Consider the following 9,910-nt stretch of genomic DNA (forward strand, 5'->3'; position numbering starts at 1 on the left):
ACTGCCCTGAGCCAGAACAGATGGGCACATGGTGGGAGTTAGTGAAGAAAAAGGGGAAGGGAGATCTGACTGAGTTGAAGACTGAAGAAAATATAATTTTTATCGGACACTGAGCTCTGAGTACTGCTGCATGGGAGGTCTTTCTGCTGAGGCTGCATTGGAAGACCAGGGTGGTGTGTGAGTGCTTAGGGAAGAGATTGCACAGCCCAAAGAAGTGGCCCAGTTTCCTCCTGTGACCTCCACCAGCTCAGCTGCAGAATTCAGCACGCCTTCCTCTTACTTGGAGCTGTGTTCAAGGTCTTCCTCCTGTGGAAAGGATTTTCTTGTGGAAAAGAGAACTTATTTTCTTAATTTTTCTCCTGAAAACCTTCAGGAGGCTTCACCCAGTCCCCAGGTACAAAACCACACAAATATGAGGTTTTGCAGAAGAGAACACCTTCTCCTGTTACTCTGGTGTAAATGTGGGGTTCAGAAATAAACCACCCTGAAGCCACCTGGTTATTGAGGAGAGCACCTGCTGATGGTGAATCTCATCGCTGGTGTAAATCAGGAAAAACCTGAGTTCACCTGTTGGTGGCATTATCCCCTCTTGCAAATTATCACTGTCCTATTGAATTCAGCTGAAGATCCAGACTGAACTCTTTATCTCTTCTCTCCTTCTTCCTCAACAGGAGCAGAGTGAGGGAGTAAACTGAAAACACTGAAGGACTAAACTAGGATTTCCAAGAGGCAAGAAAAGAAGTTTGGAGCTGACCTCAGCCCTTTTTGTTGAGCAGAAGAAATCCTTTGCCTTCAATGGGTTTCAGAGAGTTTGCATTGGAAATTGTTGGAGCAGCATTACACAGCTGATGGTCTGAGGTCACAACCAAGTAAAGTTAGATTTTTCCTCTCCCACTTCATCTGAATATTTGGGGTAGGGGGAAACAATGAACTCCTGCACACCTGGGCTTTTCTGCCCATCTGTATAAACCTCTGTCTTCAGAAATGATCTATGGGCCCCCTAGAAGTGGCAGGATGGAGCTGGAGTAACCCCAGTTCCTGTGACGTGAGCATGGGAATCTCTGATACCTTTTTTTCTGAGCTATTTGTTACAGAGTTTGTCTCATCTGTGTTCAGTTTCTCTGCCATAGCTGCCTTGGAGCTGAAGTGGGAAGTTCACCTGCAAGGGCAGCAGGAGGCAGCTGCTGTCCTGTGGTCCTGTGTGACTGCTGACCTGCATGGGCTGTCTCCCTGGAAAAGTTTGATGCCCACATTTGACTAAGTAGATCCCAGACATTCAGGGTGTTCTGCCAGAAGCCCCAATGGTTTGGCAGATTTTCCAAGCTCATGCCCCTTCTTGCTTTCATTGATGTCCGTCCTAATTATTTTATATATACCGTTCCTTGCTGCATGAAAGAGTGTTCTGAGTGTGTGAGAAGGAGACTTTGTTGTCTCTTATTACTCATGTAATTAGGCAGTACTGGTAACCTTATGTAAAGGAATATGAAAATATTTGGGTTGCTTTTGGCCAAACATCTTGCAAACTTCAGAATCCCCTGAATTTAAATGAATTTCATGTTTTTCTGGGGTTGCTGGAATCTCTAGAGCAGTTTAGGAAGTTAGATACAGCGGGTCTCTTTAGGGCTTTCTGTCCCTTTGTTGTCATATATCTACTTCTTAAATCATGAATTAAGCCACTGCCATTAATAATGGCTGGGAAACATTCTCATAGTTAAAACATGGCCAGCCCACAAGCTTTAACAGTAAGCAGTGAAAATGCTTGTCACCAGCTCTGCGAACAGTGGAGCATGTAAGTCTTAGACAGGAATGGCTCTATAGGACTAAGGAAACAAATGGAAGGCTTGCTGTTTTATTAGCTCAACAAACTGCATTTCACTCCTGTCTCTGTTTCCCTTCCTGCACAGCAATACGTGGTGCCCCGTTCCCAAAACGCTCCTGTAAACAATGAGGAGGGAAGCCTTTTGTGTGGCTTTTGCTAAGATTGCAAGTTGTGTGGGCAATGCAACTCGACAGAATTTCAATGAGATTTGCAAGCCTGTGTGCTTGTGCAAAGGGAAGTATTTCATAATGCCTATTCTCTCTTAATTGACTTATTTTTTTGCACACCGTAATTTATATGAAGGCAAAAAAGGGAAAGCGCTTTGGCAAAACAGTCAAGTCTGTCTTAGAAGAAGCCAAAGAAATTTTGTCTGGATGGATTTATCCAGTTTGTAATTAAGACTTTGATGCAAACGTGACATACTCCAGAAATTGTTAACTGCTCGGCTTAGAGCTCCAAAGGTCTTGTCTCTTTAGATTAGGCAAAGTTCTGCCCTGAATTGTATATTATGCATTTTGTGGACCACTTGAATTATTTTTAGGTTGCCTTTTTTTTTTTTTTTTTTTTTAATTTTGAATCTTAGTCTATACCCTTTGGCTCTACATGTTACTGAAGAAGTTCTTGCTGTCTGTCCTCTATCCTCATTTATTATTGATATCTTCACAAACATCACTTAATTGTAACAGTGAAGAGAGGTTTAGGTACCTCTTACAGCATCCAAATTGATGTTCATAGTGAGCAATTGAAACTGATACCTACTTTACATTATGGAAAGAGTATGCTGGGCAAAGTGTGTGTGTGTGTGAAATATCCTGAACTTAAGCAAAGTAGTAAGGCTACAGTAAATTTATTCTAGCTGCTCCAGCACACTGTGAATGCAGCTTTCCATCCTGCTGGCTGCAGAAAGACACAATCACATTCTCCCTGCACTGGATTCTGCTGTGCTGTAATTGCTTGTGAAAATCAATATTGTGCTACCACTGTAGCAGCAGAACCAAGTCAGAGAAGCCTCTCTAGAAGGCTTCTAGAGAGGTGAGGTCAGGGTGGTCCTTGGCAGTGGAGAATTTAGATATGTTGGAGTAGATGACCATGTCAGAAGATGCATGTGGATTTCAGAGGGTTGAGAGTGAACTGAGATTCCCAGCATGGTGGTGGTGACTCATGGAAAATCCCTTGGGAAGGGCAACCAGTCTGTTGCCAGCAGAGTGGCTGTCCAGGATCTCAAGGGACTTTGTTCTGACTTCATCTACATTCCTGATGTGCTGGCAGTGGAGGGGCAGCTCCGTGGGTCCTGTTCTGGGAATGAGGGCTGTGTTGATTTGCATCCTTTTGAAACAGGCAACAAGCATTTCTAGTTCAACAGAACAGAGCCATGGAGCTTGAAATGTGGGATCTTTGGGGAGTTTCCTACAGAGGAACCAAGACACCAAGCCTGGTGTGGGAACTCATTTTTCCTGGGAAGATTCTTAGGAGTGATGGGAAAATTGGCTCTGGGAATCTGGACATTGAGACTGCTCTCTGTTCCCTGCCCTCTTGCAGAACAGTTCATGGTGCTTCATCCTCTCTGAAATCCCAGGCATGAGGGACCATTAGCCAAAATGTTTGTGGCATAAAGTGAGACCCCTTCTCCTGCTGTACACAGAAGGAGAACTCAGAGAAGCTGCAGTGGGCAGAGAGGTGAGGGGCCCTGGAAACCCCACCAGTAAAAACAGAGGCACCACTGATGCCCTTGGCATCAGCAGATCCTTTTGTTTTGGTCTTGGCAAATGTCAGTGGTGCCATTCTCCTGGATGTGAGGGTGGGAAGGGGAGCTCTACAAAGTGGGATATGGGGTTGGGGTCCCTTGATCTCAGGACCAGAACCTCTGTGCCCTCTTATCCACACTACTGCAGTCACTGCTCCAGAGCACTGGGCAGAAATACTGCTTCCAGTCTTGTAATGTGCTGCCCAAGCAAATGTAAAATATTTAATCTGGCATTGCCAAAGGGGTGCTTTATGACTTCTGCCAAATTACATTACATAAACATAATTAAAGGGTTAGCTTTGTTTGAATCTGTCATTCTAAGCAATAAAGATGTCAGATAATTTATTGTTGCATTTTGATACTCACCCCATTAAGCTAATAACTGTTTTTGCGTGTGCATGTATGTATATGAGAGCAGTGCTCATGGAGTTTGTCTTTTTGAAAGGTGACTGAGTCCCATGATGTTGCTGATGGAGTCCAGAAACATTCTCTGCTACAAAACTACCTTCCAGAGTTTGCTTTTGAGCCTGGATGGCTGCAGCTCCCAAAACTGCTTGGGAAGGCTGAGAAGAACAGGAATCTGTCCCTGTGCATCAGTGGTAGCAAGAATCTGGTGAAGGGAGCAGGGAGATGCTGGCACCACTGCTGGGGCAGAGCTGGGATCGTGCTGGGTGAACTGCATGCATTAGAGGTGGGACATGAGCCCTGCAGCCAACAAGTGTCAAGCTGTGATAGGCAAGGATTCAACAACCTGAAACATTAAAAACATGATATTTCACATGAAAAAAAAGATTTTTAATGAGTCCTTTCTCCTGTACTGTGGACTCTTCATGGCCAAGAGGTTTCTTTTTGCCTAGCAGCAGGTGCTTCACTGAGTATTCAGCATTTCAGCCACGTCCTGTCCTTGTTTTAGGAACAGAGGTTCAGCTACCTGGCTTATTGAAGATGGGGGAGGATTTGGGCACATGCCTGTGCTGTGGGTACCAGACAGGAGCAGCTCTGGCACAGTATAGGATGGAACAGAGCAGTGGCCAGAGCCCAGGACATGTCCTTCCTTATCTGGGAGGGAGCTGGGATGCTTTTGGCTCATGGTGGCTCTGTACAATGGGGCTGACGTGCTGGGTACACACTCAGCTTCTGGAACAAAACAACACTCTCCCTCCCCCTCTATTTTAAGACCTGTGTTACGACCACTAAATTGATAGAAAAACAAGCCCAAATCCAGTCGAGTACTAGGACAAATATTTTTAGGGTTATTTTAAGATTTATAAAAATATTAAACTAGAGAGTAAAATACACCTTATTAAACTGCCCTATTTACAGTCACATACATGGACACTCTGTTGGGATACAGAAAGTAAAGATGCCTCTAAGACTTGCATTATCAGACTCTGAGAGAATTTACAGATTAGTAGGTGCAATTATCCTCTTGAAATCTGCTGTTAAGATAGGCTTTCCTTACAGTCAGGTTTTTGTGGCTGCTGCTGAGTGCACACACTGAGCTGTAACATGCTGTTTGCTCACCTCTCCAGAACAGTGGGTTGACAGGGAGCTGAGTTTGTCAGTCACTCATCACTCCTGTAGCACAAAGTGTCCTATTTAATACTGAGACATTGCTGCTGGAGGCCTGAAGAACCCAGGCATACTAGGGGATTAAAAAAATAGTTCAGTTAAAGACCAGGGCAAAAATAGTTTCATGGGTTTTCTGTTTCAAATTAGACTCTTAAAAACCTCTTTCCCAAATTTCTTCCATTCGAGTTTTGGATCCAGTCCTAAATGCTGGGTCTGAAACCCCAAATTACACCACAGTTTGTGCCCACGTCAGTGGAGGGCTGGATCCAAATAGCAGAAATAACCACACTGAAATCCAGGGAAGCTTTGGGTCCCCTGCCCAGGTTCAGCAGAGCCCCTTTGCCTTGTGAATCCTCTCTGCCATGCCAGACCCCCACCTGCCTTCCTACAGCCCATCTACCCAGGGCCAGCCTGGGTAAATATAAGCTCTGGTATGGATACAAAAGGATCTGTGTTAGCTGTCAGGACTGGTAAGGGTTAAGTCTTTTATAAGTTCAATTAGGAAATTAAACTCGGTGGGAGACCTGCAATGCTTTCCAGTTGTTCTCCAAGTATCACAACAAACCTCCTCATTTTAGGCATGGTATCTAGGGGGGTATCTGGCTTTCTAATCTGGGGTTTGGTTTGGGCTCATCTCTACCCAAAATATTATTTTAACCACTCTTTGTATTTCATTTCCATACTTTTTCTTTGGTATGCTTTGAGAAAAGATTCTGCCAAAGACAGAAATGCTTTGAGCCTGAAAAACATTTTTTTGCTGTGTATATGGAAGGCGGTGTTTTGCTTGGCTAAGCTTGTGAAATACATGGCACAACCTGCATGAAATATTTGAGGCTAAGGAGACACGAGCAACTCTTGAAGAAAAAAAAAAAAAGAAAAGAAAAAAAAGAATTTTCATTCAGGGGTCTCATTTGTTTAGAGCCACACCCAGACAGAAGGTGCGGGGCAGAGCAAGGAAGAAGAGTTGATTTATGAACTTGTAAAATTAAAATTATTATAAAGTTTAAAAACCCCAAATCAACCCTCCAAAAAAGCTCAGACTCATGGCAAGGTTTCTACATATGTGAGAAGAAATTAAATCATTAGTGTTTGATAAAAATTTTTGAGACTCCAGAAGTACCAGGGGTTGAGAGGAAAGCCCTGCCTCATATGCCCAGACTGTGGGGAAAGGGCTGGGTGGGCTTTTCCTGCCAAGAGGGGCAGTAGGGGGTGGAAGACTAATGGGGAGTTATCAGAAATGTAGGATCATTTAGAGGACCTGCTGGAAGGGATCTCTGGAGTTTTTCATTCTGACTTCCAGCTCCAAGCAGGGTCAACAGCAAGTCTCTACCTCCATGGGCTCCTGTCCGCCCTAGAAATGTCCACATGCCTCCCAAAAAAGGTGTGGAGAAGAGATGGCAGAAACAACTGAATCTGGCTCAATCTGCTCTTAAGCAGAACTCAAACCAGAGAAGGGCCTGATTTGCCCATTTCAGACTGGTGCTCCTTGGAGGTCACCGCATGAGGATGGGCTTGTGGGCAAAGCAGAGTTGTGGCCACTCGTGTGTCCCCATGCCTGTTCCTCCATGGCATGGTGCCCCAGGCTGCTTGGCCGTGTGTCTGGAATTGTTTAAGCTTGATTTCCACCCATTGTCTCTGCCAGTGCTGAGGTTTTGGCTGCAGGAAGAGGCTGTGATGGTGAGAACTACTCCAGGTGATGTGTTGTCATGCTGCCTGCCAGCCACAAGTTGGGTCAGGCGAGGGCAGCGGGTCATTGTTTGTGGCCAGATATTCCCAGGGGCCTGTGATAGCACACCAGAGCAAATCAAGGCAAAACTCCCACCTCTTGGATTTCCAAATCCCAGCCACAGCCCCATGGAGGTGTGAGATGTGGGCAGAGGAAAGCAGAGGAGGAGCTGGGGTTACTGCAACACACAGCAGATGTAGGATATTAGCTGGCTCCTCGACACGGCTCCTGCTGCAGCTGGTGGGCATCTTGCACTCTTGTTTGCTTCTTGGTCATTGCTTAATGCCTTGCCTGGCAGTTCTCCTGACATGCCTCCACCTGCAAGTGAGCAGCTTCTCCTGCAGCCCCTGGCAGAGCAGACTGTGTCCCAGTTGGGGAAATTTCCCAGTGAGATGCTGGAGGGCCTGGCAGAGAGAACCAGGACTTGGGGGACCAGCTGGTCCCTGGAACAACCTGCTCTCTCCATCCAGATACCTTTCCACTTGTCAGGAGAGCCTTTATTTATCCAGAGCAGACAAAATTGTTAGGAAGGTAATAAAATAGGTGAGGTTCTGTGGGGACCTTGTGGGATGCTGCTTGCTTGCTTTTAACAAGGAGTAAGTTTTCCTTAAATTGGAAAGTGTCCTTTGAAGGTGCCCCGGGGTGCTGCACAGGGCAGTTTCTTTAGTTCAGAGGAAAGTGTGGGGATCTAATAGCTGTGGGACAGATGGGATCAGCAAAATGACAAGCTGATGTTTAGGGAAGTTTGCAAAGCCAGTGGTGGCATGGGACATCCCATTGCAGTGACCTTAATGTTTACAGCACAGGCTCCACACCAGCAGCTCAGCCATGTTCTGTGTCTCTTCAATGCCTTTTAATTTTGTTGGTTGCTTGCAAGGGTTTGATAGAAAAAAGTGGTGTTTTGGAGGCAGACAAGAAGATTTATAGACTCCTAAATTTAAAAAAACCAAACCTGACACTGGTCAAAGTTTCTTGACACCACCATTCCTACCAGTCATCCATGCTGAGGCTGGAGCTACAGCCTGTCCTGCACAGCCTGCTGGTGTGGGGTCTTTACCCTGTAATATTTCTGGAAACTTCCAAGACTTAATTTTCCTCTTCTGGTCTCCACAACCCTAGTGCAAAAAAAGGTTAGAAACTGCACTTCTAGCAGAGTCTTGGAGTCCAGATGATGTCCACAGTTGCTCCTATGTCTTCTCCTTTCAAACACATTTTTCCTGTCACTGGAGCAAATCTTGGTGGAGGCAGAGATGTTGCAGTGGGATGAATGAGAGTAAAACCACCAAGAAGAGCTTGCAGGACAGGCTGATAGAGTCTGTTTGTGCTGGTTCCTCACAGGTTCCTCCCAGCTGAAGCAACTCCTCTAATCTGACTATCAGCCCTTCAAGTGTCCAGCCCAGTCTCTGTAGCTCATCTCCAGTTTGAGCTTTTATCATAACTAACAGGAGAAAGAATTCCTTTTGAATGGAAGAGACATTCTCCTTGTTAGACTCTGAAAGTGAAGCATGCACATGGCCCTGGTGCTTTTGCAGGACTTTAGGACTTGCAGGGCTCATTAAATCTTTTTAATTTGGCTGTATCCACGTGCCTGGTGCCCCATGCATGCCAGGCAGGCATCAACACACCAAAGCTTGGGCACCCTCCTGCAGGAAGGCCTGGGCTTCAGAAAAGGGAAGAAGGGAAGTGGGAAACTGAAAACCAGCCTCGGGGTGATAGTTTGACCTGCTTGATTAGGAGGATTTAAATAACCCATTAGGGAGCTGTGGAAACCCAGGGCACTGGGAATATTTCTCTGTCTGCTCTGGGGTGCCCTGACCCCCAGGGGAGCACTGACTTTGACCCTCATTCATAGAGAAAGTTTCCCAGACTTCAAGGTAGACTGGAATCCACAAAAGTGTGAAATAGATTCTAGAGAGCAGTGTAGGTGTATCACCTGGTGAGAAATTTAGGGTTTGGGATTTTTAGTGTGTTGTGGATGGCAGCAAGATGGAGGGCACAGGGTGTCTCCCTGGGCTTCTTCTTCATGCTTCTTCTTCCTTCTTCTTGGATTTGGATGGCATTTTGTAACTGAGCAGAAAAGTCCCCACTGGGGGCTTCCAGGGATCAGTTATTAGGTTAAAAGGGAAAATAATCCAGGTGTCAGTTCTTAATTGGACAGTTTACTCTTAAAAGCCCTTGTAATCAGAGATTGTTGGCCATTTTGTGCCTTCTAATGAAAAGCTGCTGAACTCATGTTTGTGAGACTGTTTTACTGATAAGAAATAATAAACACCTGAGTCTGAACATGAACAACTGTCTCAAGTGCCTTCAATCCAAACCCAGAGAATCCAAGGACTGGTACCTCAGCAGCTGAGACCCCCACAGGGAGCAGGCAGGAGAAATTTGTTGGCCTCATGAAATGAGCAGCCACTGTTTCTAGAGCCATGCACAGGAGCTGCCAGGCCCAACAGAGGATGGGCCCAGGGGATGTTTTTGCTTAGGAGAGGGAAAATGCTGTGCAGCTGATCTCAGTGAGCTGAGCTGTGAGGGAAGGGCCCTACACCATGGCAGTAGAATGGTCAAACATCCCCAAGGATGTGCTTGTAGATGGTGTTTCCATCTGGTGCTGGGGACAGAAGGAACAAGCCCTGTGCCCTGAGGGATGTGGCTGTCAGGGCAATGAAACACCCAGCTGAGGTCAAATTTTAGCAGAGGAAGAACCCCAAGAGAGGTGAGAAAGGGAATTAAATAACTCCTGGTCCTGGACAGGGTGGGCAGTCCCCCTGACTCTGGGTGAACATTCTGTTGCCCAGCAACTATGAAGTTGCCAAGTAAACATTCCCAGAGGCTGGAGCAGCCACAGGGCCTCTCTCCAGGGCTGGAGTAGCCACGGGGCTGCAGAGGCCAAGGAAGGTCTCAGGAAAGCAGAGGCAGGAGGCTCCCAGGGCTCATCCCTGCCTGGTGCCTCCCCAGTGAGCCCTCAGGGGTGAGGACAGCCCCTGAGCTGAGCTGGCAAAGAAGCAGTGCTGGCAGGACCTGGGCTCTCCCTTTGCTGCTGGTGGCTGGAGCA

The sequence above is a fragment of the Serinus canaria genome, chromosome 4 (assembly GCF_022539315.1).
Source record: "Serinus canaria isolate serCan28SL12 chromosome 4, serCan2020, whole genome shotgun sequence".
Lineage (NCBI taxonomy): Eukaryota > Metazoa > Chordata > Aves > Passeriformes > Fringillidae > Serinus > Serinus canaria.